At 47.8% G+C, this 25455-nt stretch overlaps 1 protein-coding gene and 1 non-coding gene across 3 annotated transcripts in view; one reads left to right on the plus strand and one right to left on the minus strand.

The window, feature by feature from the left end:
• Window positions 1–25455, minus strand: part of LRCH1 (leucine rich repeats and calponin homology domain containing 1) — a 240645-nt gene that overhangs the window by 174244 nt on the left and 40946 nt on the right. The window lies entirely within an intron of this gene.
• On the plus strand, window positions 15236–15358 carry LOC142428435 (small Cajal body-specific RNA 23). The gene has a single exon (XR_012780336.1).

The raw sequence follows: 25455 nt of genomic DNA on the forward strand, positions 1-25455 counted from the left end.
TTTTAATTCTACAGCAAATGGACTCTCCTAAGGGGAGTACCAACGCCTGCCCCCGCCCCAGCCCACCCCCAGGTCTGCCGCACATCTGGAAGCCATGTGGGAGCATGCCTTCGCTTTTCATATGCTGTGGCCAGTGTTAACGCATGCGGATGAAGATAAATACTAGGGGGTACCCCACCCAATCCAGAATCCCACCCCACCCCCAAGCTAGGTGTTTAAATTTTCTTACAAAACAGCCTTATCGCCTTCAGAGTACTCTCCAGGACACTTAACACATGCGTCAAATCTGGGATTCCATCCTTGGCGGCATGTTTCGAACTCATCTCTTTGGATGGCTGACAGCACCTCTGTTTCACCTTCACCTCGTCTAACTTGTCACATCGCTCTTTCAAGTCCCTCTCCAGTCGAGGAAACAGAAAGAAGTTGCACAGAGCAGGGTCAGGTGAGTCAGGTGCGTGGGGCAAGAGAGGCACGCTGGTTTCTGCCCAGGCTGCGTGAGCAGGTGCATTGTCGTGGGGCTAAACCAGCCCCCGCCTGCCACACATCAGGCCTTTTTGTTGCGTGCTGTTCTGCAAGCTTTTCAGGAGCTCTGAATACAAAGCTTGATTGACAGTCTGACCTGGTGGAACGAACTCCAAATTCACCATCCCTCACAGCAAAAAAAGAAATGAACATCGATTTTGGGGGGTACTCCCTCGTATATATCCACTGCACCCCAAATCCTGCCAACACTTGGAGCCATCCATGACATAGGACCCTCTTTCCACGCTAGCAAATCCCTGGCTGCCTTATTCATGTCGTGGGTCACAGTGCACCCACCAGCCAGCACTTGCCAGATGCCCATTTTGACCAGAGAGTCACCTTTAAGCTATGGAACGGGTATCTCCTGAGGGACGCAGTCAGTAGAGTCTCCATGCACCCACCCTTCCATAACCATCCGTTGGCCTTCCCAACCACAGACTGATCATGAGCTGCACTGGCTAGCTGCCACTCACTCAGTGCCACAGCCCCTTGGCTCAGAGCGGAAGGTCCCCTGCAAAGGGGGCTACATGGCCCTCAGCCGTGCTTGCCCTCTCCTACTGTCAGCTTCACCTTAGCGGACCGCTCTCACCCGGTTAGTAAGCAATAAATGACAACCATTTTCCTAGGACATCTAATAGCTGGGGATTTTAGATTCTGCTTGGAACGAACCCAATAAAAGTATCTCATGTGCTAAAGAAATTTAAATTCTGTGTGTGAGACAGAAAATTTAGGAGTTGGGGCAAGGGGCTGGTTATTTCTGACCAAAAGGATCAGACCCAGACAGTGAAAATGAATAATGGTGTTGTCTCCGTTACGGAAGTCACTGGCTGTGTCTGCTTCAGGTAAGCATTCCCCGAGAGTCTGGGGCAGTGTCTGCACACTGGATACTGGTGTTGAAGACTACCTGACATATGAATTCTCCCTCTCCACTGTTTCCCCTCAAGTACAGGGTGCTGCTGGTGGTGGTGCTGGTGGTGGTGGTGGTGGAGGAGGAGGAGGAGGAGGAGGTGATGGTTGTGGTGGTGGGAGGTCTGTCCCTGGACCGCTGAGGCCTCAGTTACTCCACCCCTAGGAACAAATTGCGTTCGTAGTCCTAGAACTGCTGAGCAGAGTGTATCTGATGCCGCGCTTCACGAGGCCTGAACTATGTTAGAAGCATGAACACGTGCTACATACACCAGCTTCTCTCGTGCTCTATGCAGTGGTGCTCAACCTTCCTCACGCCGTGACCCTTTCATACAGCATCTCATGTGGTGGTACCCCCAACCATCAAATTATTTCCGTTGCTACTTCATCACTGTCATTTTGCTACTGTCATGAATCGGGTGACTCCTGTGAAGGGGCCATTCGACACCCCCCAAAGGGGTCGCGACCCACAGGCTGAGAACCATTGCTCTAGCGTCACTCAGTAGGTAGCTATGGAGATAAAGCTGGATTCCAGGTAAGCAGCAACGGCTCGTGAAAATTCAACATCAATGTCACTCAACGAACAGTTCCCTCCCAGACCAAGTACCTGTGGGCAGCACTGAGCACTAAGGGGAAGGTATGGATCTGAAACGGCATAAGTAGAGAACTGTACCCAATAAACCAAACAACAACTTCCCCGCCTTCCAGGCGAGTGCAGCTCACACTGACCCGAGCGTCTAGGGCAGCGTTCTGGGATACAGCCGGCCTGCCCCTGGGGGCTTCAGAGCCTGTCCATCTTCACAGGCGCAGAACGCCGCCTCTCTCTCTGAGTTGTGTCTGGGGCGTTCCGACTGCCCAAGTCATAGCCACGATGCCCCTGGGGACCCCCGACCATGCCTAGTAGGAAAAGAAAATGCACACGGGGAGTGGAGGTGGTGGTGGTGTTCAGTGCCACAGAGGAAGGACAAACATACAGGAAATACATAAAAGGATTTTAAAGGAGACAGTCAGAGGTGGCCAGATCGTTAAATAACCAGACAGTGACATCATACTCAAGATGGCACATTTCAAAGCATGCTGAACTAAATCCTGGTGACCCCATTAAATAGAGTAAAAGCAGCTCCAGAGAGTTTTCGTGACTGATCTTCACAGAGCTGCTGGATTTTCTGTGAGCAGCAGCGTGCTTAGCTACTGCACCACGAGAGCACCTCTGCTTTGAAATACAGATAGTTTAAACATTGGTACTCTTGCTACCAAACCTCCTCAATTACAGGAACGAGAATAAAGCTGGCAAGAATATATTCGTTCAGAATCAATTCACTTATCACAGGTGTACATTGTTTATCTAGCTAAAACAGCTCTCTCCCCATCAAAACAAGTCTAGTTTCGGTTTCAGAAAATCAAAGTTATAGAAGAGTTTGGAAATAACATGTCCATCCCAGACCCATCCACTCACAAGGCGCCCACGCTTGCAAACACCCCTCAATGAAAGTCTACACAAAACTTACACATGGGCCATGGGTTTGGCTATGTGGGGTTTCAGCTCCCCAGAAAATGAAATACAGCCAAGTGAGGCTGGGAAGGGAAAGAACGCTATAACAAAATCACGTGAGGTAGGTAGTTGATTGTGCCAACCTGGCCAATAAACACATGTGGGGTTAATTGAAGGACAGAGGGATAAATGACTCAGTGAGCTTCATCTTTCAAGTTCTCGGGTCTCTTACTTCCTGCTGGTCAGACCAGGGTGCAGCTGCCTTAGCCAGTTTCCTGCTTCAGCTGGCAAGGCTGACTTCCTGCAAGACATCCCTGAGGAGAAGCCACATGGACCTACCCCAATGCAGCCCTGGGTGCTGGAGCAGCCGTGTGGAGACCCCTGCCAGCGCTGAGATGCTTACACATTCACTGACTTGGCTTTCCTCCTGCAGTTGGCATCATTGGGTGTGTTTTGTGAGATAAAGGAGGACTGTGCGGATTGGTGTTGGACATATGGGTTAATGTTGGACTTGTGGGCTTGGGCAGCACTGGGTTGGGATGTTTTCTTGATGTGCACTTAACCTTTGTATAACACTCTCTCTTATACACGAGTTTCTGTGGATTTGTTTCTCTAAAGTACCCAGACTAACACAGCACAGAAGGAAACGAAAGGCAGTAACTGCCACCGAGGTCGCCTCTCCGGAATGAGTGAATCAGGTGCAAACATTCGTTAGGCCTAGGGCACTGCAGCCACTATAACTAAGGCAAAGGCTTCTATATTCTTGTAACAGCCAAGGGCACCCAGGCTTGAAACAAGTCGTGCCCGCCCAGACAGTGTGGGCAACAATGAGGCTAAGCCATCCAGACCGAGATGAAATGATGCTGTCCTTCCAACTCATGTGAAATGACAGCTTAAACATTTCAAGAAGTACTTTTCATGTCTGAAAGGGTAGACTCTGCTTACTCACAGTTGGGCGAACGTTTTGTTCAGAGCCAGGAGACCAGTTCCTGCTCCTAACTGCCACGAACTTGCCATGTGAGGACACTGGTCATGAGTCTCCACATGCTCAAATGAGAGAAAGCTTGAAACGAAGCTCTATCTAAGCGCCCCTCCAGCGGCAGCACCTCTATGTTATAAATCGCTTAAACCTGAGAACCCCAAGTGCACATTCCAGTCTGGCCCTTTAGCCATTACTAAAGGTTTTAGCTTTGCTTGTGCCTCATAACCAAACACTCAACATGTTTACATTTTAGAGGAAGAAAACTGAAAGGACAAACAAAGTCCCCAAATCTAATCCTTTCAAGTCACTGCTTGAGGGATTTCTCTCATGAAGAAATCCCCAACTTCCCCCTCAATCAGGATGTTTAGAAATCCCCGTCAAGGATGCCCAACACAAATACTCAGAAGCATATGACAAGAACATGCATGCTGATCACTTTTATGTGGTTCCTGGTCCGCAGCACATGAATTCCGAGGATGCACAGAGTAGAAAATACTCCACAAGTTCTGGATCTGTGCTCCCAACACAAATGTTTCCAGGGGGGCTAGGAGTGGGGAGAAAGTGCTGTGCTTCTATAGGGTCAGCACGCTGCACAAGCTACCGTGGGAAGCGCACACACTTGTTCAAGAGTCGGGGAGCTTTGGAGGTCAGCCCAGGAAACCCACGACCAGCTCTGGACCCGGAGGGGTGCCTCCCAAGCCTCCGGCTCTTGGCTTGCGAAGGCTTCAGAGAAAATGCCAGTGAGGAAGGTTAATGGCAACCCAACTTTCCTCAGCGTGAAAGCAGTCGCTCCGGAGACTTCAGACTTGAGACGGGCAGGTGCAGGTTGCTCTGTGTGATGCGGAAGCAGGACTGGTCACAGGCCTGCTGCTCCAAATGGAGGGATTGCTAGGCGAGTTTCTAGAGGAAATGTTCACCTTGTTATCATTGCGGGTGAGGCAGTCCAACAATGTCTTACCCATCCAAGTTTCGGCCACATCATTCTCTTGTGCCCGTTCTGCTGCCTTCGGGGCTAAAAGGGCTTGCACGTTGCTAACTGGACACTGGTCAGCCCACTGTCTGGTTCTTTGGGGTAAGGGTGACAGCTGACCTGTGGGCAGTGTTGTGATAGGAATCCCTGAGCACTCGAACAGAAAGGTTGGAAGCCTAAGTCCACACAGAGGTATCTCAGAAGAAAAAAATCACAGAATGAAAACCAGGCAGCTGGAAACCCTGGGAGCAGAGCACCATGCTGTTCTGACAGAGCGCGTCCGTTAGTTGGCAGTAATGAGCGGAAAACGTTGTGAGAAGATAATGACATGAACGTACTTATGCCCTAAATGTATCTAGCTCAACCCGCTTGACAAAGACCCTCCTCCACCACCTCATGGCTCAGGTCATGAACAGGAGAACCGACAGTAAAGCAGGGCAGAGGCTGGCTGCAGAACAATGAGCCAGACCCACAGTCTGCCTGCTCGGCCTCAGCCACAAGGCCATTCTTCTGTAGTCTCATGGGAGGAGCGCTGGTGGTGCTGTGGCTAAGGGGCTGCGCTGCTACTGGAGTGGTCTGTGGTTCAAGCCCACTGGCTGCTCCTCAGGAAGCAGGGGAAGCCGATGCTCCAGTAAAAACAGAGTCTCCGCAGCCCGATGGAGCCTCCGTATGAGTTGGAATCAAGCAGATGGCAGTGCGATGCTATCATCAGGGGAAGAGGGCATTCCACCGATACTTTAAATAACACTACCATGAAGTGAATTTTTCCAAGGCATGGTGTCACCGCAGAATTAAGCAAGCTTCCCACCTGGAGCCATCAACGGCATCCCATGCTGAGGGACCAGAGCAGAAAAGGTGGGCAGCTGTAGCCACAGAGAGCACGGGCCACCGCAGTCTCTAATGTAGGGCCTCTCATCTGGCCTCATCCTGGGCTCCCTCCACTGCCTTTCAACACCGTTAAGGTTGTCTTATGCAATACAGACTCCCCAGTGAAAACGGAATCTCAGATAAATAATGGATCTTTTAAAGGGAACACCCCAAATATTGCATGGGACTCCCCCCACCCCACCATCAAGTCCATTGTGACTCAGAGAGACTTCGAGCACAGAGCAGCAGTGCCCGTGTGGTCTTCTGAGGTTGGCACTCTGAAAGGGGGCGGAAAGCCTCATCTTTCTGCAGACGAAGGGCTGGCGCTGTCACACTGCTGATGGCATCCTCGTTAGCAGCCCTCCTCAGGACCCGCCACGGAACACAGGCCGGAACACCACACTCCCTGCCCTCGAGTTGATGCCCACTCTGAGTGGCCCTGCAACACGGCGGAGAATTCCTCCTGGGGGTTTCCAATTGGCTAACGCTGCCAATCCCCACCCCCGGTTCTCCCATCATGCCTCCGAAGTTTTCGATAACACATGGAGAAAAATGGATCCTGGCTAGAAAAACCACCGTGTGGAAAATCCATCGGGTGATTCAAAAAGAAAGGGCAAATGATTTTACAGTAGGACTAAAAAAAATGGGTCACTTATTTAAAGAGATGACTGTTATTTGAAGCAAATACTCAAAGAGGCACTGGGGTTCTGCAGTATTCTGAATATGAAATGGGTGAAAGTAGCAGTTTACGTGTTTGTCAATAAACTCAACAAAATACTTGTTATAGATACTACATTGATTTAAAAAGTAGAGCCATAAAATCATAGAAACTTGTATTAAACAAAATAGCAAAACGTGGAGCTATTGCTTCTTCGCATATCCCCAACGCACACATCTGCAGACAGGGTTTCCATCTCTCCATCCCTTCCCCCAAAGAATTCTGCCCTCTTCGATTTACCCCAGTGCAACACAAGGGCTTCGGCATTTTCAAGGGACTAAAATTGTGCTCCTTTTGGGTTTTGGAAACAAAACAAGTCTAAAAGAATAAGATCAGAGTTTGTCGGGTGGGTAGGTGAAGGTTCCCCAAACCTGCTGCCCTTGAAGAAGGAAAAAAAAATATGTCAACTTCCCTGAAATTTTCCCCACTCATACAGTTTTCCATTTTCTCAAAACTCCATAATCATCCCGTGATCATTGTGCAGTCTTTGAAATGATTTACCAAGACAACTTCTTTGGACTCGACTCCCTCTCCCACGACAGACAGACAACCAACCAAACTAAACCACTACCACAACTTTCAGAGCTGACCTCTTTAAAAAACAAAACAAAAGCCTCAGCGACAATGAAGCAATGGACTCGGCCCCTGTGGCAGAAGTCATGGCCAAGGTTATTTATGGCCTTTGGTCTTGGCACCGACAAGTCTCCACTCAACTCCCTGCTACAGCGACACGTTCGAGACCTCAGCACGTTCTTTTCTATTACGCATGGGGCACCTTCGGCGACACTGTCTCTGAAAACTTTTAAGTTTTGGGGTCCTATAGGGAGGATGGCTGGTAAAAGGAAAACAGTGCTGAGGGCCGACAGCAGCAAACCGCAGGGAAGACTGAGTCAGGGTCAGGAAACGGAAACTGGCTGGCTTTCCAGGACCTCAGCAATCCACTGTGCTGCTCTGTGATGGCAAGGGCTCTGATGGGACACACCCAGGCGCAGGATACAGTTATAAGGAGGTTGCCGTGTGAAGTAATAGCCTGCATCACGGAAACAGCACCAGGTCCTCAAACCTGTGCCCACACCTACCAAACTCGCTGCCATCCAAGTGGATTCCCACTAAGAACCACCCTACGGGGCTCCTTAAACTCTCACCCAAAGGAACAAAATAACTTAAAAGAAGGAGCCACCGAAAGCAGACTAGGCATTGCACAACACAGCCATTTAATCAGCAGGAAACAAATCAATCTACTTACAAAATTGTGGAGATCAATAAACAATACCCTGAACATGCAGAATGTCAGTCTGGGATTCAGATCAGTTAACAAATTTTAATACTGAGTACTCAGTGGGTGCCAGCCAGTGTGTTATGAGCTTTGTGTGGGGGGAGGTCCGATGCTTACAGACCTCCTCCCAGTAGGCAATGCTGCCAGACTGCTGACTCCCCACACCACAGGGCTGGGCCTGCTCCCTGCTGCTGGAGACAATGGATTACTTCTCCCTGAAGCTTGCAACCAATAGCATGGTTCCTGTAGGTGGAGTTTACACCCTACTGCTAATGGTTCTTATGGAGATCCAGCTGCCATCCTGACTCTAGGATCCACCCACCTTGCCACATGTGTACCCCCAATCCATCCTCTTCCTATTGCGTGGATCCCCCTAGGTCACCCCCTTCCATTACTATATTACCTATAGCACAATTCCTTCCTGTGACTTATGTCTTCACCTGTAATTAGGGGGCTTACATGTCCCCAGAGAATATAAAATCCTTGGTTAGTATTAAATATCTCTCTGTCTCTCCACATGGACCACCAAGCAGGGCTGAGGTGAGCATGCTACCATGAATTGTGTCTGACTCCATTTATTTCAATATTTCTCTTCTATTTCTCATGCTCTCAATAACTTTACTATAATCTTTACTTATTATCACTGTATAATTGCACCTGCCGGGCTCATAATGATGTGTTAGGGTCTGGCTTCCCCTGGCAGCTTTGCATAAATTCATCAGTCCTCACCACACGCCAATGAGTTTAAAAAGAAATTCACTTCTTAAAGAAGTTCCACAAAAAGGTAAACGTGCCTCGTTTAACCTGCCCGTCCTCCATTGAGAAAGGAGTTTCCTTCAAACAAATGGGGTCAAACACAGGGACAGGGTGCCCCCCCAGGGTGCCCCCCTCTACCCCCACTCACAGCAACTCAGTCCCCAGGGCATTTCAAATGTTCCAACAGAACAGCCTCATCCATAATCTTATGCTCTTGGTAGGGCGGAAGCAGTCCCACTGGGGGAGAGGTGAGCAGAAAGCAAGGAGAGACGCAACCACAATAGTTCCTACTCTCAGAGCAGCCATGGTGTAGGTGATATTTCACTATTTGAAGTGATTATGGAGTTGCTATGTAGAACAGTTAATACGGGGAATACCCCAGAAAAACAGGAATCCCCCCCAAAAAAACTATGTATTCATATTTTTTTTACAAAACAACCTTTTCACCTTCAAAGTACTGTCCAGTACACTTAACAAATTTCTCAAATCTGGGAGGGGGGCGGGGAGGGAGGAGAAAATGAGGAGCTGATGGCAGGAGTTCAGGTGGAGAGTGGGTTTTTGAGAATGATGATGGCAACATATGTACACATGTGCTGGACACAAATGATGTATACACGGATTGTAAAAAGAGTTGTATGAGCTCCTAATAAAATGATTTTTAAAATTTCTCAAATTTGTGATTCCATTCTTGGAAATTGTTTTCAAACTCATCTCCTTGGATGACTGACAGCACCTCCCTCGTTTCTTCTCCTCCTCCTCCTCGAACCTGTCAAGTTGCTGTCCTTTCACGTCCTGCAGAGTGAGGTCAGGTGAGGTCAGGTGCGTGAGGCAAGAGAAGCATGTTGGGTTTTTTGCCCAAAACTGATGCATTGAGATGGCTGCGAGTCGTGGCAAAACCAGTCTCACATTCTGCCACCAATCAAGCCTTTTCTTGTTGCACACTGTTACGCAATCTTTTCGGACGCTCCAAATAGAAAGCTTGATCAACAGTCTGACCTGGTGGAACAAACTCCAAATGCACTGTCCCCCTCACCTAAAAACAAAACAAAAACGAGCATCTTGATTTTTTTTACTTCACTTGAGCTTTGGGGGCCAGGTAACAATAGCATCTTCCACTGGCTTGATTGATGTTTGCATTAGGGGTCATAAGAGCAGCACCAGGTCTCATCACCAGTAATGACCTTGGGGAAAAGTCTGGGTCGCTTCCGAGCTGTTCTTTCAAAGCACAGCATGTTTCCTTCCACTCAACGTTCTTTTCCCAGGTCAGTCAGAATCCTAGGCACAAATTTCACGGCGACCTTTCTCATTCCCAAATCTTCTGTTGAAATTTACTGAACCGAGCTCCAAGGTATTCCAGATAACTTCCCCATCTCTTCAACAATCTGATGGTGGTCTTCCAGCCCAAGTGCACAAATTTTGTCGATATATTCGTCCGCTTGAGAAGTCAGCGGGCTTCCAGAACGAGGTTTGTCATCAACTGACATTTTGCCTTTTTTGAAATGAGAAAACCACACGTACGCTTAAATTTTTCCCATAGCGCTGTCCCGGTAAGCTGTGTTCAACATCACAATGGTTTCTGCGGCATTTTTCCCAAGCAGGAAACAAAAACTCACAGCCACACCCTGTTCTCTTAAATCAGCCATCACAAAAAACGAGGTTCTAACAAAATTGCTTTTATGAAAAAATTCACTGTGACCAGAAAGAACCTTCCAGGTGGGGCCATTGGGTTCCGTAACTCAGAGCGTGTTGAGTGATGCACACCTCATGGGGACACTGCACACTATGAAATATCCGAGACACAGCGGAGCCTTTTCCCTGTTCTGGGGGGTGCCCGTGTACATGTGGCTGTCCACTGAAAGGGTAGCTATTTCAGTTCGCCCTTGAAGAAAGGGGTCATGACCTACTTCTAAAGACACCAGCCATTTAAAACTCTGTGGCGCGCAGGTCTACTCCGGCACACAAGGTCACCAGGAGGCAGAGCGGCTTCATTAACCATTTTCACTGGTTAATTGGCAGTGGAGCCCTCTGGGGGAGGATGGACACTTACATAAGCATATCCTCCCTCTTCAGTGTCGAGTGGGTTGCTTACGTGATCTGTATTTGTATACTGCTGGATTGCCTACATAGGTAAAAATTTATATACCAGCAAAACTTGCAAACGTTTGATAATCAAATCATTTTACTATGCTGGCAAGCGCACAGAACAAAACCCACTGCCACTGAGTGGAAACATGGCAGGGCGCCGACGGCTCTCAGGGGCTGGTGGCCGACACGGGGCAGACACAGACGCCCAGTGAAGGCTCACCAAGAAAGAAGGCGAATGGCAGAGAGAAAGTCTGCTCGATCTTCCGCTTGTACAAAAGGCCACGCCCCAAGAAGGTCTCATGAAGCTACCACTTGATTGTCGGGCTGGCCTCCAGCCCTAGCAGGAGTGTCTAGTTAGCATAGTCCCTGACCATCGCAGGAGGCAAGAAGTGTACCCCTGAACCAGCAGTGGCACATGGCAATGGCTAATCAGATAATGAACAGTACAGCTTCATTTCTATAGAACACGAAGAACAAAACCCCACAAGACCAGTGGTGTTTTTCCAACGACATGAGGATGTGCTGTATCAATCATGGAGTTCAGTTTGTGACCAGCATTTCATGTAAATGTTGCATGTGAAAGGAAAGGAGGGCTGGTGGCTGGGTGGTTACGCATTGGGCTGCGAATCGCAAAGTCAGCAGTTCAAAACCAAGAGCCGTTCTGACGGAGAAAGATGGGGTTTTCTACTCCCTTAAACAGTTACTGTGTCACAAACTCACAGGGGCAGTTCTACCCTGTCCCCTGGGGTCACTGTGAGCATGCGTGAAAGGGGAAATATGGGTCTTTAATGGAAAATTGATGCACGCACATGACAAATACTTTAGGTCTAGGTGTGCACGTGTATATGTATGAAAAACAGGCCCAGATGTAAACTCTATTCCTTCTGAGGGAACTGGCTTTAAAAAGTTTGGGAAACATGGTCTCAGGAATGGTAGTAAATTCAAGTTTGAATAATGACAGTGAAAGGAAGCAGCAATCAGGACCACAACCCTCGGAAAGGAAAACAAGGTTGAATAAACAAAGATTTCCTTCAGAGCAGCACCCCTTTGGGGGTGGCACGACCCTTTCACAGGAGTCACCCGATTCATAACAGTAGCAAGATGACAGTGATGAAGCAGAAACAAACATAATTATTTTATGTTGGGGAGTCACCACAACATGAGGAACTGCATGAAAGGGCCAGGACATCCGGAAGGCTGAGAAGCACTGCTTTAGTGAGCTGACTGTACAGTTCACAATCTTGCTCAACTCTGGGTTATTTTGGCTTAAGGTACCCCAACTCACCTGAGACACCCACTGTAAAAAACCTGAAGATTCCTCATCCAGGTGTCTAACAGACACACACTACAAAAAAGGAATATCAAGGTCTGAAGCCATGAGGCCTTTGCTAGAGTAAAAATGCTTACTAAACTGAAAAGCCCGGTCAGGTAGACAGTGCACACTGCAAAGCATGAAGACAGGTGGCACGAGACCACAGCCAGCAATGTAGTTAGTGTGGAGAAGAGAGACTCAGATCCATTTTTGAAAGGCTTAACATTTTTACCCAAATTATCTTTTTAATTACAAGTTGGGGCTGGTAACCACAAGGTCAGCAGTTCAAAACCACCGGGTGCTCCATTGGGAAAAGAAGAGGATTTCTATTTCTATAAAGCAGCGGTTCTCAACCTGTGGGTGGCGACCCCTTTGGGGGGTGGAACAACCCTTTCACAGGGGTTGCCCGATTCATAACAGCAGCAAAATTGAAAGTTATGAAGTCACAACAAACATAATTTTACGGTTGGGGGGGTCACCGCAACATGAGGAACTGTATGAAAGGGCCGTGACACTAGGAAGTTTGAGAACCACTGCTATAACGAGCTACTGTCTCAAAAGCTCACAGGGGCGGTGCTAGTCTGCTGTTTAAGATCATTGTGAGTCAGAACCAACTCAACAGCAATGAGTTTTTAAGCGAGATATTTGTTGTGATACTTATATTTATATAGTTAAATAATTTTCTTAACTGAAGTCAGCAAAAAAACTAGTTGGTATTATTTTGACAGCTACTGGTGAGCCCCTGTGTGTCACAGAATAGGCTTGTGCTCCACAGAACCTTCAAAGGCTGAGTAGATGAGCAGGCCTTTCTTGCAAGGCACCTCTGGAGAACGGTGACAGCTAAAGCTTGGTAACAGACTGAACAACAGTGCATTAATAATTCGTTATAATGTCATTACGTATCTCTATAACAAGTAGGAGAGTCACTTCCTGTTTACAGATTCATTCAACAAAAAAAAGCTGCACGCCTACTTTTTGGTAGCACAGGCTCTAGGGTGCAGGAGCCCTGGTGGCGTAGCGGTGATAACTAGGGCTGCTAACCAAGGTCGGCAGTTTGAACCCACCAGCCCTTCCACAGGGGGGAGATAAGACATTGTTACTCCTGTGAAGAGTTATAATCTTGAGAACTCACAGGGCCAGTGCTACCCTGTCCCACATATAAGTCGAACCAACTAGATGGAAGTACGTAGAGTTTGGTGCGAAGGCGATATAAGGGAAATAGGTTTCATCCGATTTCTTTATAACCTGCATAACCAAGAACCTAGAAACATGTAACAAACAAATAGCTCTATTTTATCCAGGGGGAAAATCTCCTATCAGGGCAGTGTATAGTTGGACAATGTTACTTAGTGTACACGTCACACAGTAGTTGGTTAACTCAAGGGTCCTGTGGTCCTGGGACAAGACCATTGCAAGTGCCCCATGTTTGAGAGCATATATTTTCCTGACAGAAAATCCATCCCGGAAGTTCTGACACTAATTCATTGTCTAGCCAAATACACCCTTCTCAAGGCCATTTCCTCAAAACACAAGAGTGTTTTGTTTGTGTCATGTTGGGTTTTTTCAACAGTGAAATTACAAAAGAAAAACAAGTTGAAGGATAGTGTAGAAAGGTAGCCATCTCCCCCGACCCCCTCTCTTTTGGTCTGTAGAATTCCATCTTGATATTGGAATTCCTCCCCCCGCCCCCACTGAACCGGGAGCTTATCATTCATCCAGATGCAAACACTTCTACAAACCAGCAGCCCCTTGGGTTCCCCAGACAGACAAGTTCCTGCCTCGTCTATTTTTATCCTGACTGCCCAGAAAAGCGGCACCCAGGCTGCCAGCTGCAGAGTAGCCACCCCAGCACTGAACAAAGAGGCTGATGTCTTGCACTTCGAGAAATAGGTTGTTTCTGGAAGTAGGGGGGTTGGGGGGTGGGCAGAATACCTGAAACACAGAATGACTTTGGACACACTTCTGATGCTGCCAGCGTTGAAACCGCATTGCTGTTTTACTGGATTTATGATTCTGGACCAGCAACCGACACACTTCCACGGTTACGGTGACAACCATAAAGGGGATGCACAAATCCTCCTGGGTTAGCAATCCAACTATGCGCTCAGAAATTTGGTGGGAATGCGATGCAAAGAAGCATCTCTCTGTAGTGCAGACAGGGAACTTTCTTAGCCCTAATAATAAACGTACTAAACACAAAGTCTATGTAAATCTACAGTCCCTGGTTGGTGCAAACCACTTGTCCTTGGCCACGAAGCAGTAAGTCGGTAGTCCAAATGCGCCCAAGGCCTGGGAATCTGGTTCTTTAAAGATGAAAGTCAAGGAAACCCCAGGGAACAGTTCGATTCTGTCCCAGGGCACTGCCAGGAGTTAAAAGTTAAAGTGAAAGTCAGGTGAACAAGCCCCTACTGGCGGAGGGCAGGAGAAATACTGCTGTTTCTCCCGAATCTCTTAGGCATGGACTGACAGCAAGGATAGCCACAGGACATCTCCACGACGCCGATCCAGTCACAAGTTCTTCGTCTCCCGGATGGGTTTTCCCAGAGTCCCTAGCAGGCACTTCCTCAAAACCATTCCCTTATGTCTATTCCTGTCATACGACATCTCCACTGACATTCCTTCACACACTGACCAAAGGTTTCTCTGTTTGAAGCTCTGCATTTCATTCCATTATATAAGCTTACAACAAAACTCAAGGTGAAAAAAAGTCTCTCCCCCCTGCTATTCATGCCAAGCCTGTGAGTCTTCAGAGCACAGTATAAAAATTAAAACCTGTGACAGACATAACGGGAGGATACCCATTAGGATCCCATTGCCGCAAAGCTGCAGGGCAAGTTCAAGTCCACCCGCCTGTCACTCCAGACCAGTGGTTCTCAACCTGTCGGTCACGACCCCTTTGGGGGGTCAAAGGACCCTTTCACAGGGTCACCCGATTCATAACAGTAGCAAACTTACAGTTATGAAGTAGCAACGAAAAGAATTTTATGGTTGGGAGGGTCACCACAACATGAGGAACTGTATGAAAGGGTCGAGGCATGAGGAAGGTTGAGAACCACTGCTCTAGACAAATGGATGATCCTCCAGGAGGAAACCACTTTGATGAGGTCTCAACGACCCCCCCACCCCCATCACAACTGTTCCCTTCTCTAGTCGGCCTCCCTCAGAGCCGTGAACTAGACAGGGACGCAAGTACTGCACTCACAAACTTCTGCTTTTGTGAAACAGCTGAAAAGAGGTTACTTTCTGTTTTAGAAAAGCCATTTTGACATGGCAACTAAAGGCAGCATTATCGGTGCTAAAAACACTAAGTAAATAAATAAAATAGTATTAAAAATCATGGTGCTCACTGGTGCTCACCAAGGCTCGGTCCTTCCTACATGGTCCCGGCCTGCCGTGTGACCAAGAGAAGGAGGGCTAGTTTGGGGGTGTCCTGTCCAAGTGGCCCCAGGACTCCACGGTTTCCAGGCCAACAAGCATAAATTATACATATGGTTTAATAATATTTCATTTCAATTTAACTGTATTTATTCAAATATATTCAAATTAATTTAATTTCAAAGATACTCATGTGCTAGCCATCCTTAAGGCCTGCACCTTTAACCTCCCTTTTCTTTGACTGCTTTTAAAAGGAAAGAGAAAATGTTCAACGGTGCTTGGGAGTTCAGGTGGCTGATTTGCCCCTCTGCCAGCCTCCCACAATGCTGGGTCTGGGCCAGCCAGGATATGCCTGGGACCTCGCCTGTTCTTTCTGTTTCGCTGCAGTGGATTCCTGTCAGGTGCAAAGGTTCTAAGAATATTCCAGTCTGACACAGGAACTCACACTGAGTCATTGCCGGGCCCATCTCCTCTCCTGCGTTCACAATTAAAAACAGACAAAGGCTGATGTTACATTTTCAGTAAAAAGGTAAGTGGCAGTCTGTGGTGCAGATGTTTTGTCCGCAGCAGCTGGGTCTGCCCAAAGAGGACAGATGTGTGCAATATAGCCAGGGCCACACAGAGGTTAGCTGATACCCATCACAAGCCCCCAGTGAAGATGCTGACAAGGACATAAAACTGCACTGCAGATGCCTTCCTACCCATTCTGCATCTTCGAGATGGGAAGAAACACCTGAAAATGGGTTCGAACATACACACCCAGGCTCAGAGTAGACCTGAGCCTCTCAGCAACAGACAGCCCCACGCTAGTTGATCTTGCAGTTGCCCAGAGAAAGAACTGGCTGGTATAGTGTCCATTATTCTGTTCAGGCAATCTTCCCTAAAGGAACACATTCCTTGAGCGGGTAAGGCAGGAGGGATAAGGTCCGCCCCTCAGGCCAGGTAAGGCCATTATCAACACCAAGGACTACCACTCGCCACACCCAAGAGATGCAGCTCACCGCCATCAAGTCCCTGACAGCTCAGAGCAGCCCTATGGGACAGGGCAGAATTTCCCTTGTGGGTTTCCAAGACTCTTTAAGGGAGTACAGAGCCCCATCTGTCTCCCATGGAGCCGGAGGTGGGTTCTGAAATGCTGACCTTGCAGTTCGCAGCCTAATACTCAGCACTACACAACCAGGGCCCGTAGTCATTATAGTGAAATATTTGAGCAAATATAGCAGGCTATTTTCCCATGTGGATAATGTTGCATAATCCTCAAATGCTGATATAAATATCCAAATGGCCTTTGGCAGGAAAAAGGCTCCCCACCCCTGGCAAAAGGGGAGAAGTGAGACCAACACTAAACAATGGTAAACAATTAAACCGAAAGGGACCATGGGAAAAATCTATCTCATGGAAGTCATGGATGGAACTATGATCCCAAACAAGATATGTTCAAGTCCTAACTCTGGGTCCTTGTGACTGTGCCCTTGTTTGAAAATGAAGTCTCTGCAGGTGTTCTCAGCTAACATGAGGTCACATTGGAATAGATTCGGCCTCATCTCAACCCTCTGAGTGCAGAGGGGTCACCACCCGTCGGTGTGTCCCGCTGCGGTGGTTTGTGTGTTGCTCTCACGTTGGAAGCTCTGTCAGCAGTATCTGACGACTACTAGCATTTGAGGAAGATATCACAATCGATAGCAACATATTGAAATGTGCATAACATAATAATATAGAAATGGAGGATATATATGATTACAGCAATGTATGGTAATATATAGTAGTGATATAAATACATAGAAAATATATGGAAATATTTGAGAAATACTAGCAGGGTCACCCATGCTAGACAGGTTTGGGGGAGCTCCCAGACAAAGACAGACTAGAAAATAGGGCCTGGTGATCTACCTGCAGTAATTAACCAATGAAAACCCCAAGGCTCTCAACAGAAGACCATGTGACGCAGCACTGGAAGGTGAGCCTCAAGGTTGGGAGGCACGACTCAAGGACCACCCCAAGAGACTCAAGCGTTACAACCACCATGAAGATAGTCCAGAACCAGGCACCGCTTCCTTCTGTTACACACCTGGGCATTAGGAGCTAGCAGTTCAGCAACCAACATCAACACAAGGGAGGGGAAGAGACATGAAGACCTGCCAGAGGGGAAACTGCCACCTGCAGGTGGGACTGCTTCCTCAAACCATGGGACCCTGGCAGGCAGAAGCTGGGAGGGACCAGGAAGTTCTTCCTCCGGAGACTTCCCAGAACACGTGCTTCCGCCGACCCCCTAAATTCAGACTCCTGGCTGGCAGAATTGCGAGACAAGAAAGCTCTCTTCTGATCTGCCACCTACCTTGTGGTATCCTATGACAGCCACGCCAGGCAGCTATAGAAATGACCATGAAGACTTGTAACATCAGAATCAAGCAGGATAAAAGTTAAAGCTGGAAAAGTTAAACGGGGAATGGACTGAAGTTAAATCTAAATAGAGACTTTCTATACACAACGTATAGTCAAGTAAGCGAAACGCACGGCACTGCCACCGGGTGGATTCCTATCACTGCCACCGGGTGGATTCCTATCACAGCCACCCAGGGGAAGGCTTCCAAGACGCTGGATCTTTCCGGAAGCAGCCAGCCTCAGCTTTCTCCCAGGAAGTGGCTGCTGGTTTGAACAGATGTGTTGGCAATTAGCAAGTGAATGCTTAGTCCACAGCACCACCAGGCCTTCCTAAAATAGTCCAGCAGGGGCTATGAATCAAACAGATTTTACTTCCTTGGAGAGTTTTTTTTAATTATTTGTTATTTTGCAAGAATTCCTTCACAGGAGTATTTCTCTGTGAGATAGTAACGCTCATCCAAAGCCAGTGGCTACCCCTTCACTCAAGCGATTTTCTTAAAAACCTCACATAGAACATAAGCATGAAACATGACTCACTTGGAAATTCACTATAATCTATGTTTATTTTTCTTAATCGCTAAATATTTGAATTTTTTTTTCTTTTTCTTGACTGAAATTAGAGAAGAACCCAGAGGCAAACAGTCGAAACGCAGGTGAGAAATGAGCCGAAGCCAACGGGCGTAGTGCTTTGTTTTTGTGCCAGCCTGCCTGGGTTTAAGTCCCAGCTCTCCCCTTCAAGGGCTGGGTTGTCTCTGGGTATGACAATCTCTCTTCGCCTCTGCGGAGGCCCGGTAGCGCCGAGTCAGCGCTGACCCGATGGCCCCAAGGGAGTTGTTTGTGTGGGACAGTAATCGCCACTACTCCATGGGGTTGTGAGAACCCTTCCCACAGATCCTGCCATGTGCTGGGTGCTAACGAGGGCTGACGAGTGTAGTTATACTAAGAGCCACGGGGGCCATGTTGGGCTGCTCACCACAAGGTCGGCAGTTGGAAACCACTAGCTGCTCGGCCCTGAGGGAGTTGTTTGTGTGGGACAGTAATCGCCACTACTCCATGGGGTTGTGAGAACCCTTCCCACAGATCCTGCCATGTGCTGGGTGCTAACGAGGGCTGACGAGTGTAGTTATACTAAGAGCCACGGGGGCCATGTTGGGCTGCTCACCACAAGGTCGGCAGTTGGAAACCACTAGCTGCTCCTCTGGAGAAAGAGGAAGCTTTCCACTCAGCCCACAGGGGTAGTTCTCATCTGACCTACAGGGTCACTCTGGATCGGGGCTGACTTCACGACAGTGGGTTTCTCAGCATCCTGCCGGGGAGGCGGCGCCGTGTTGGGCCGCTCAGCTGCAGAAAGACGGGCTTTCTACCCCCGCACACAGTTCCAGTCCAGGGAACCCGTGGGGGGTCACTATGAGTTTCCCCTGCCTCAATGCCAGGGAGTTTGTAAGAGAGTTCTGGGAGCACAGTGATTTCCCAGCTGCTAATCTAAAGGTCGGCGGTTTGAACCCACCAGCCGCTCTGCAGGAGCAAGACGTGCCAGGCTGGCTCCATGAGGGTGAGAGCGCAGGAACCCCTCTGGGCAACTCTACTCTGCCCACGACAGCCCCTCCGAGCCAGCGTCCACTCGAGGGCCAGGGGTCGGGTTTGGGTTTGGTGGTTGAGCCTGGACAACCTCTATGAGGTAGTTGTACTCAGTTGTCGAGAAAGCCCTGAGTTACAATGGACTTGATGGAGCCTTACCAGCCGCGCCGCCGCCGCCAACACCCTTATGGGAGCAGATCGCAGGTGTTTGCTCACAGCGCTGCTGGGTGGGCCCAAGGTGCCAACTTTCCAAGCAGAAGCCAAGCACCTAACCATGGCCCCGCCAAGGGCTCATCAAGGTGATAGACATTATGCAACCCTCCCCAACTCTGCCCCCAGCAGGCAGACAGAGAGGCCCTCCTCACTGTCTGGACAGGCGCCCAGGAAGGGCTCAGGCCACAGGCAGTTCCGCTGGGCAGGCGGTTCTGCCGGTCCCACGGGTATTGAAGCAAGATGCTATTTTTGACTCAAATACAAGGTCCTGGACGAGAACCAGGAACTGAAAGTGCTCCACTCCGACACTGAAGGCCTCCCTGGCAAACACTTCAGTTACACGTAGTCCCTCTCGGTGCTCCAATTGTAAACATGACGCTCCTTGAGCTTACTGCAGTGAACCCGATGGAACATAAGGTGATGAGAGAAAGCAGAGCGCGCTCACGGAATGCCAGCCTGAGCGGGTGTGGAAGGGAGAGGGGGTGTACAAGTCCATGAATACACACAGGCTTGACAGAAGGTATCACTCAAACGTATACATCAGACATTGTATTATATACCAGATTATGTTACATATACAGTGAGATACAGTCCACTAATCAGGCCCTTCTAGCCATAATTCCCTATCTGATGTGTTCTAATCCAGGCCCATAGCTATACTGCCATTTTTGCAGTGTTCTATGTTATAAAGGAGCCTTGGCAGCAGTGTATGGTTACGAGTGAGACTCAAGGTCATCAGTTCAAAACTACCAGCCATTCCAAGGGAGAATGGTTGTGTTTTCTGTTCCCGTAAAGAGGTGCAGTCTCGGAAACACCGAGGCTCGTTCTACCCTGTCCTTCAGGGTCACTGTGAGTCAGGGTCACTATAAGTCACTACCTGTCCTACAGCGTCACTGCGAGTCTGCATCGACTCCCTGGCAGTAAGCTTGGTGTTTTTGTTTTGTTTTGTTGGCTCTCTGTTATAGGATTAATATGGAATGCTCTTTAGATTCTATTAGAAAGTGTAAGTCACAACTTTTGTTCCCTTGGGGTACAGTCTACTAAAAAACAAAAACCATGCCTCGATCAAAGTCATTGCACTTTGAAAATGAAAATGAACCATCATGGGCAGAGAGAGAAAGCCTGGACCACTGGCCGAGGATGTTCCAGATCTATCAGGTGGGCGAGGGTGGGACCCGAGGCACCGGGAGGCTGTAGACAAATAAAGCGGTGCAATGTGGGTATTATGGAACTGTGAGACGGATGAATAGACGGCTTCTTGGACCACGAAAGGCGGAGAAGCTGAGAACCACAGAGAGACTGGTGACTGGCTGAGGAGAGGTTGCTTTGGACCATGGTTTGCTGTTCTGACTTTTGGCAATTTGTAACCTCTGCCAAGAAACCCCCTTAATTGTGAGGATTGTCCGTGAGTGCTGTGTGACCCACATTGCAATGAATGGACACAGAGCGCTGTGGGGGACAGCTGGTGTCAGGTCAGAGGAAGAAGAATGGGGGTGGAGCCATGTTTGACACCTGCCTGGTGGCGACAGGGATGTCAGAGGCGGTCAGATATAGCCCCCATGCCATTTACTGCATACACACACATACATATACATATATACACATATACATATATGCCATTTACGGCATACACACATACATATACACACATATACATATACATGCCATTTACTGCATATATATACATATATACATACACATATATGCATATATGCCATCCACTGCATATATGTACATATACATATATATGCCATTTACTGTGTATGTATATATATATATATATAAAAATATATATATATATATATATATATATATATAAAACCTTTGCTGCAAATCCATGACTGGTTTGGAAAAAAAACAAGAAAGAAAAAAAGAAACCCCCCAGGGTCTAGTCCTCTAGTTCTTCATTTATTCAAAACACAAAGTTAAGAGTCCGCTTTCAAATACTCTCACATATCAACAAAGGTTAATGTTATATTTGCCTATCAAGGCAGTGGGGTTTGATCAGATGGGTTTCTGGAATCTCCGTCTAAGAACGCTAACTTGGTAAGGTTTGGCAGGCTGAGATCTCACCAACAACACGACGCTGGTTCTTTCCAGAACTGAGTTGTGAGCCTGGAGCTCTAGCCGACAAAATGATGTTTGAAGAAGAGCGCTGAGAAAAGCTGCCCTGGTCAGTAAATGCACCACCCAACGAAACCACTGCCATCGCGGAAGCCCCACCTAGGGCTTCTGAGACCCTACATCTTTACAGGAGCAAACACGCATTTGCATTTGTTTCTCCCACAGAGCAGCTGGTGGGTTTGAACTGCCAACCTTGAGGTTAGCAGTCCAAGGCCTATCCTGCACATTCAGAGCAAATGTCAGCTACCTTAAAGTTGTTTACAGTCTCCATTTCAATAAGCCTCTTCCATAAGGACTCACAGTGAGGTCAGAATAGTCCTACTGGATGTGTTGCCCATGCCAACAAGCAGATATGAACGAAGATATAAACGAATTCTTACAACTGGAGAAAGGAACTACTACTTCATTGTGAAAACAAGTAACACACACAGGCGCTTATCAACAGCTCTAGAAATAGCTATCTTTGAACACAAGCTGTGTCTTTCCATTCTAAAATTATTTCCAGCCTTTGGCATGGGGCCAAAGCAACTCAGTAGCCAGCTTTGCCATTTATAGCAAAGTTTAGAGTTCATAGTCGCGCACGCATGTGCGCATTCATACACACGCACACACACGCACACACACACAGGTTCTAAGGCCAGAGTGCCTATCAGAACGACAAGGTCAGAGGGACTTTCCATCCCACTGCTAAACTGGGCTTGGTCAAAGTGAAAGAGAGACCAGTCCAGAAAGAGCCCTGAAAAAAAGAAAAAGTGAAGGGATCCTCCCTCCTCCCGCACCATGTATCCCGGACATGGATGACAGGAGCCAAACTGGGGGTGGGGGGGGTGGGGGGGTGAAGACCCCTTGCCTTTGAGAAAACAGCTCCCTCCAGACAGGTTGATGAAGTCATGGGTCCAGACAACCCCTTTCTCGATCCAATTTAAGAACAGCCGGATTACACGGGAGAGAAAAGTTAGCCTGCTATAAAATCTGTCTTAGGCTTCCAAAACTTACAGACAAAACAACATTGTCCGTGCCCTGAGGAGCTCATAGGGCAAGACAGAAACGCCCACAAGATGGTAACCCACACCACGTGACAGTGCTGTAGGCTGACCTTGGCTGCAACGCCATGCAGCCCAGAAAGGAAGGGACCAGGGGCCAAGGTGCCAACGTTTAAATGTCATGGCTGCTGTTAATTGCTGCACAGCCTAGAATGTCCATGCTCAGTGGAACAGACCCTGCCGGTCCTGGGTCATTTCTGTGATCAGTTGTAGATCTCACTGTTGTCGTCCATAAGGTTCCCACTATTTTAAAAAATGGATCACCAGGTACATAAGCAAATGTGGTGAAGGAAGCTGATGGTTCCCAGCTATCAAAAGAGATAGCGTCTGGGGTCTTAAAGGCTTGAAGGTAAACAAGCGGTCATCTAGCAGAGAAGCAACAAAGCCCACATGGAAGAAACACACCAGCCTGTGCGATCACGAGGTGTCAAAGGGATCAAGTATCAGACATCAAAGAACAAAAAATCATATCATTTTAAATGCTGGTGAGTGCAGAGTGGAGAACCAAATCCCATCTGTAGGCAACTGGACACCCCTTTACTGAAGGGTTGCAGGAAGGAGATGAGCCAGTCAGGGTGCAGGGTAGCAACAATGAAACATACAACTTTCCTCCAGTTCCTAAATGCTTCCTCCCCCCACTATAATGATCCCAATTCTACCTTACAAATCTGGCTAGAGGATGTACATTGGTACAGATAAGAACCGAAACACAGGGAATCCAGGACAGACGACCCCTTCAGGACCAATGCTGAAAGTGGCGATACAGGAAGGGTGGATGGAGGGAGGGTTGGAAAGGGGGAACCGATTACAAGGTTCTACATATAACCTCCTCCCTGGGGGGTGGACAACAGAAAAGTGGGTGAAGGGACACGCTGGACAGTGTAAGATATGACAAAATAATAATAATTTATAAATTATCAAGGGTTCATGAGGGAGGGGGGAAATGAGCTATTATCAGGGGTTCAAGTAGAAAGCAAATGTTTTGAGAATGATGATGGCAACAAATGTACAGATGTGCTTAACACGATGGATGGATGGATGGATGGATGGATGGATGGATGGATGGATGGATGGATGGATGGATATAAGAATTCTGAGAGTCCCCAATAAAATGATTTTTTAAAGTATGGATCACCAGGTACTTCTTCCTAGCCCATCCTACTCTGAAAGCTCCAGGAAAACCTACCCACCATCGGGGACCCTGTAAGTATCTGAAATACTAGCAGCGGAGTTTCCAGCACCATTGCGATTTGACAGCTAGCAGAACCCGCCAAACTGACAAGTGGGAGGAGGAAGTTCTATTTGAGGTCTTTTAAATTACAGAGGAGCAAGCCGTGGTGGCATAGTGGGTGACCCGCTGGGCTGCTAACCACAAAGTCAGCAGTTCAAAACCACCAGTCATCCTCGGGAGAAAGATAAGGTTTTCTACTGCTATAAAGAGGTACAGGCTAGGAAATCCTTAGGGGCAGGTCTATCCTGTCCTCTCCAGTCACTATGAGTTGTAAGGGACTCAATGGCAGGGAATGTGGTTTGGGGTGTTTTGGTTTTTTGATGTAATTTACATAGGAAAAAGATTCTAACCAGAGCAGTTAAGTATTATCTTCCAATCAAATGACTACGATTCCCCACTTTTCTCAGTATCACGGAGACGCCTAGGTTTTTAAGGAAAGCTACTCCAAAAGACAACACGGCCTTTTAAAAAGTCCCTTGGGCCCCATCCTCCTAACAGAAGATCCGTGAAAGCAATCACCGCGAGACTTTTGACCTAACTTACAGTTTAGGACACAAGCACAGAGAAAGAGCTAGATGGGCCCAAATAAACTGTCATCTAAGTCCTCAGCATGGGACACTCTGCAAGGCAGGCAGCTGGCCTCAACATCAGTACTAAAGAGGGAGAGGAGAAAGGAAAAGCTGTTCTCAACTCTAAAGATGAAATAAGCTTCTGGGCCATCCAGTGTGAGTGGCAGGGCAGGCAGCATCACCTGGAGCTAAGCTTAACGAAGAAATACCGAGCCACGGAAAGATACTTGGAAGACTATTTGAATAGATGGCATTCGACATCTGCGCATTTTCCAACTCTGAACGGTTATTGTGGCAGTGTGAGAGAATGGTTTTATATTCAGGAGAGAGATGTTTGTTAAGGATGCGGGAGGTAAGTATCCTCATGCCTGCTTACCCCAACTGGAGATGCAGTCTTACAAACGCTCACAGGCAGGGGAATATTATTCATAGGACTATAGCTGCAATTGTTAAGCATATTGTTTTGTTCACGTATAGAATATTACGTTTAAATCAGGATGGTACATATTGAATTGTTTGTATTTCAGTTTTATCCTGTGAGGTACAGATATGCTTTTGTTGTTGTTCTGTTAACAATTATGTATGGCTAAAGAATCGTGTAGTGTCAAGTTGACAAAGGGTGATCTTTGGCAGTTACGTAATCTGTCAACTTGCGAAGGGGTGGAGTCTAGCCTGTCAAACAGGTCAGAGCCAATGAGGCCTCTTTGTGCGCATGGGCTTCTCCTGAGGATTCTGGGAAATCCTGTCTTCCTTCCTGGAGGTGGGACATACTCTCCCTGAGGCATTCCTGTTGACAAGCCACATAGAGCTACAATGATGGAAGCAGAGCCCTGGAGCTGGACCCACGTAAAGACCCACGCAAGCACTGAGATGCTTCCACCATCACTGAATCCACAAGACTTTCCACCCACTGACCTGTGATCTTCCTGCATTCGGCATCATCGCAGGAGTCTGAAAAAGAATTTATAGACTGGTATTGGACATAAGGACTAATATCAGACTTATGGACTTGATCCTGACTGGGTTGGGCTGTTTTCTCAATATTCAATTGATC

The sequence above is a fragment of the Tenrec ecaudatus genome, chromosome 15 (genome assembly GCF_050624435.1).
Source record: "Tenrec ecaudatus isolate mTenEca1 chromosome 15, mTenEca1.hap1, whole genome shotgun sequence".
Lineage (NCBI taxonomy): Eukaryota > Metazoa > Chordata > Mammalia > Afrosoricida > Tenrecidae > Tenrec > Tenrec ecaudatus.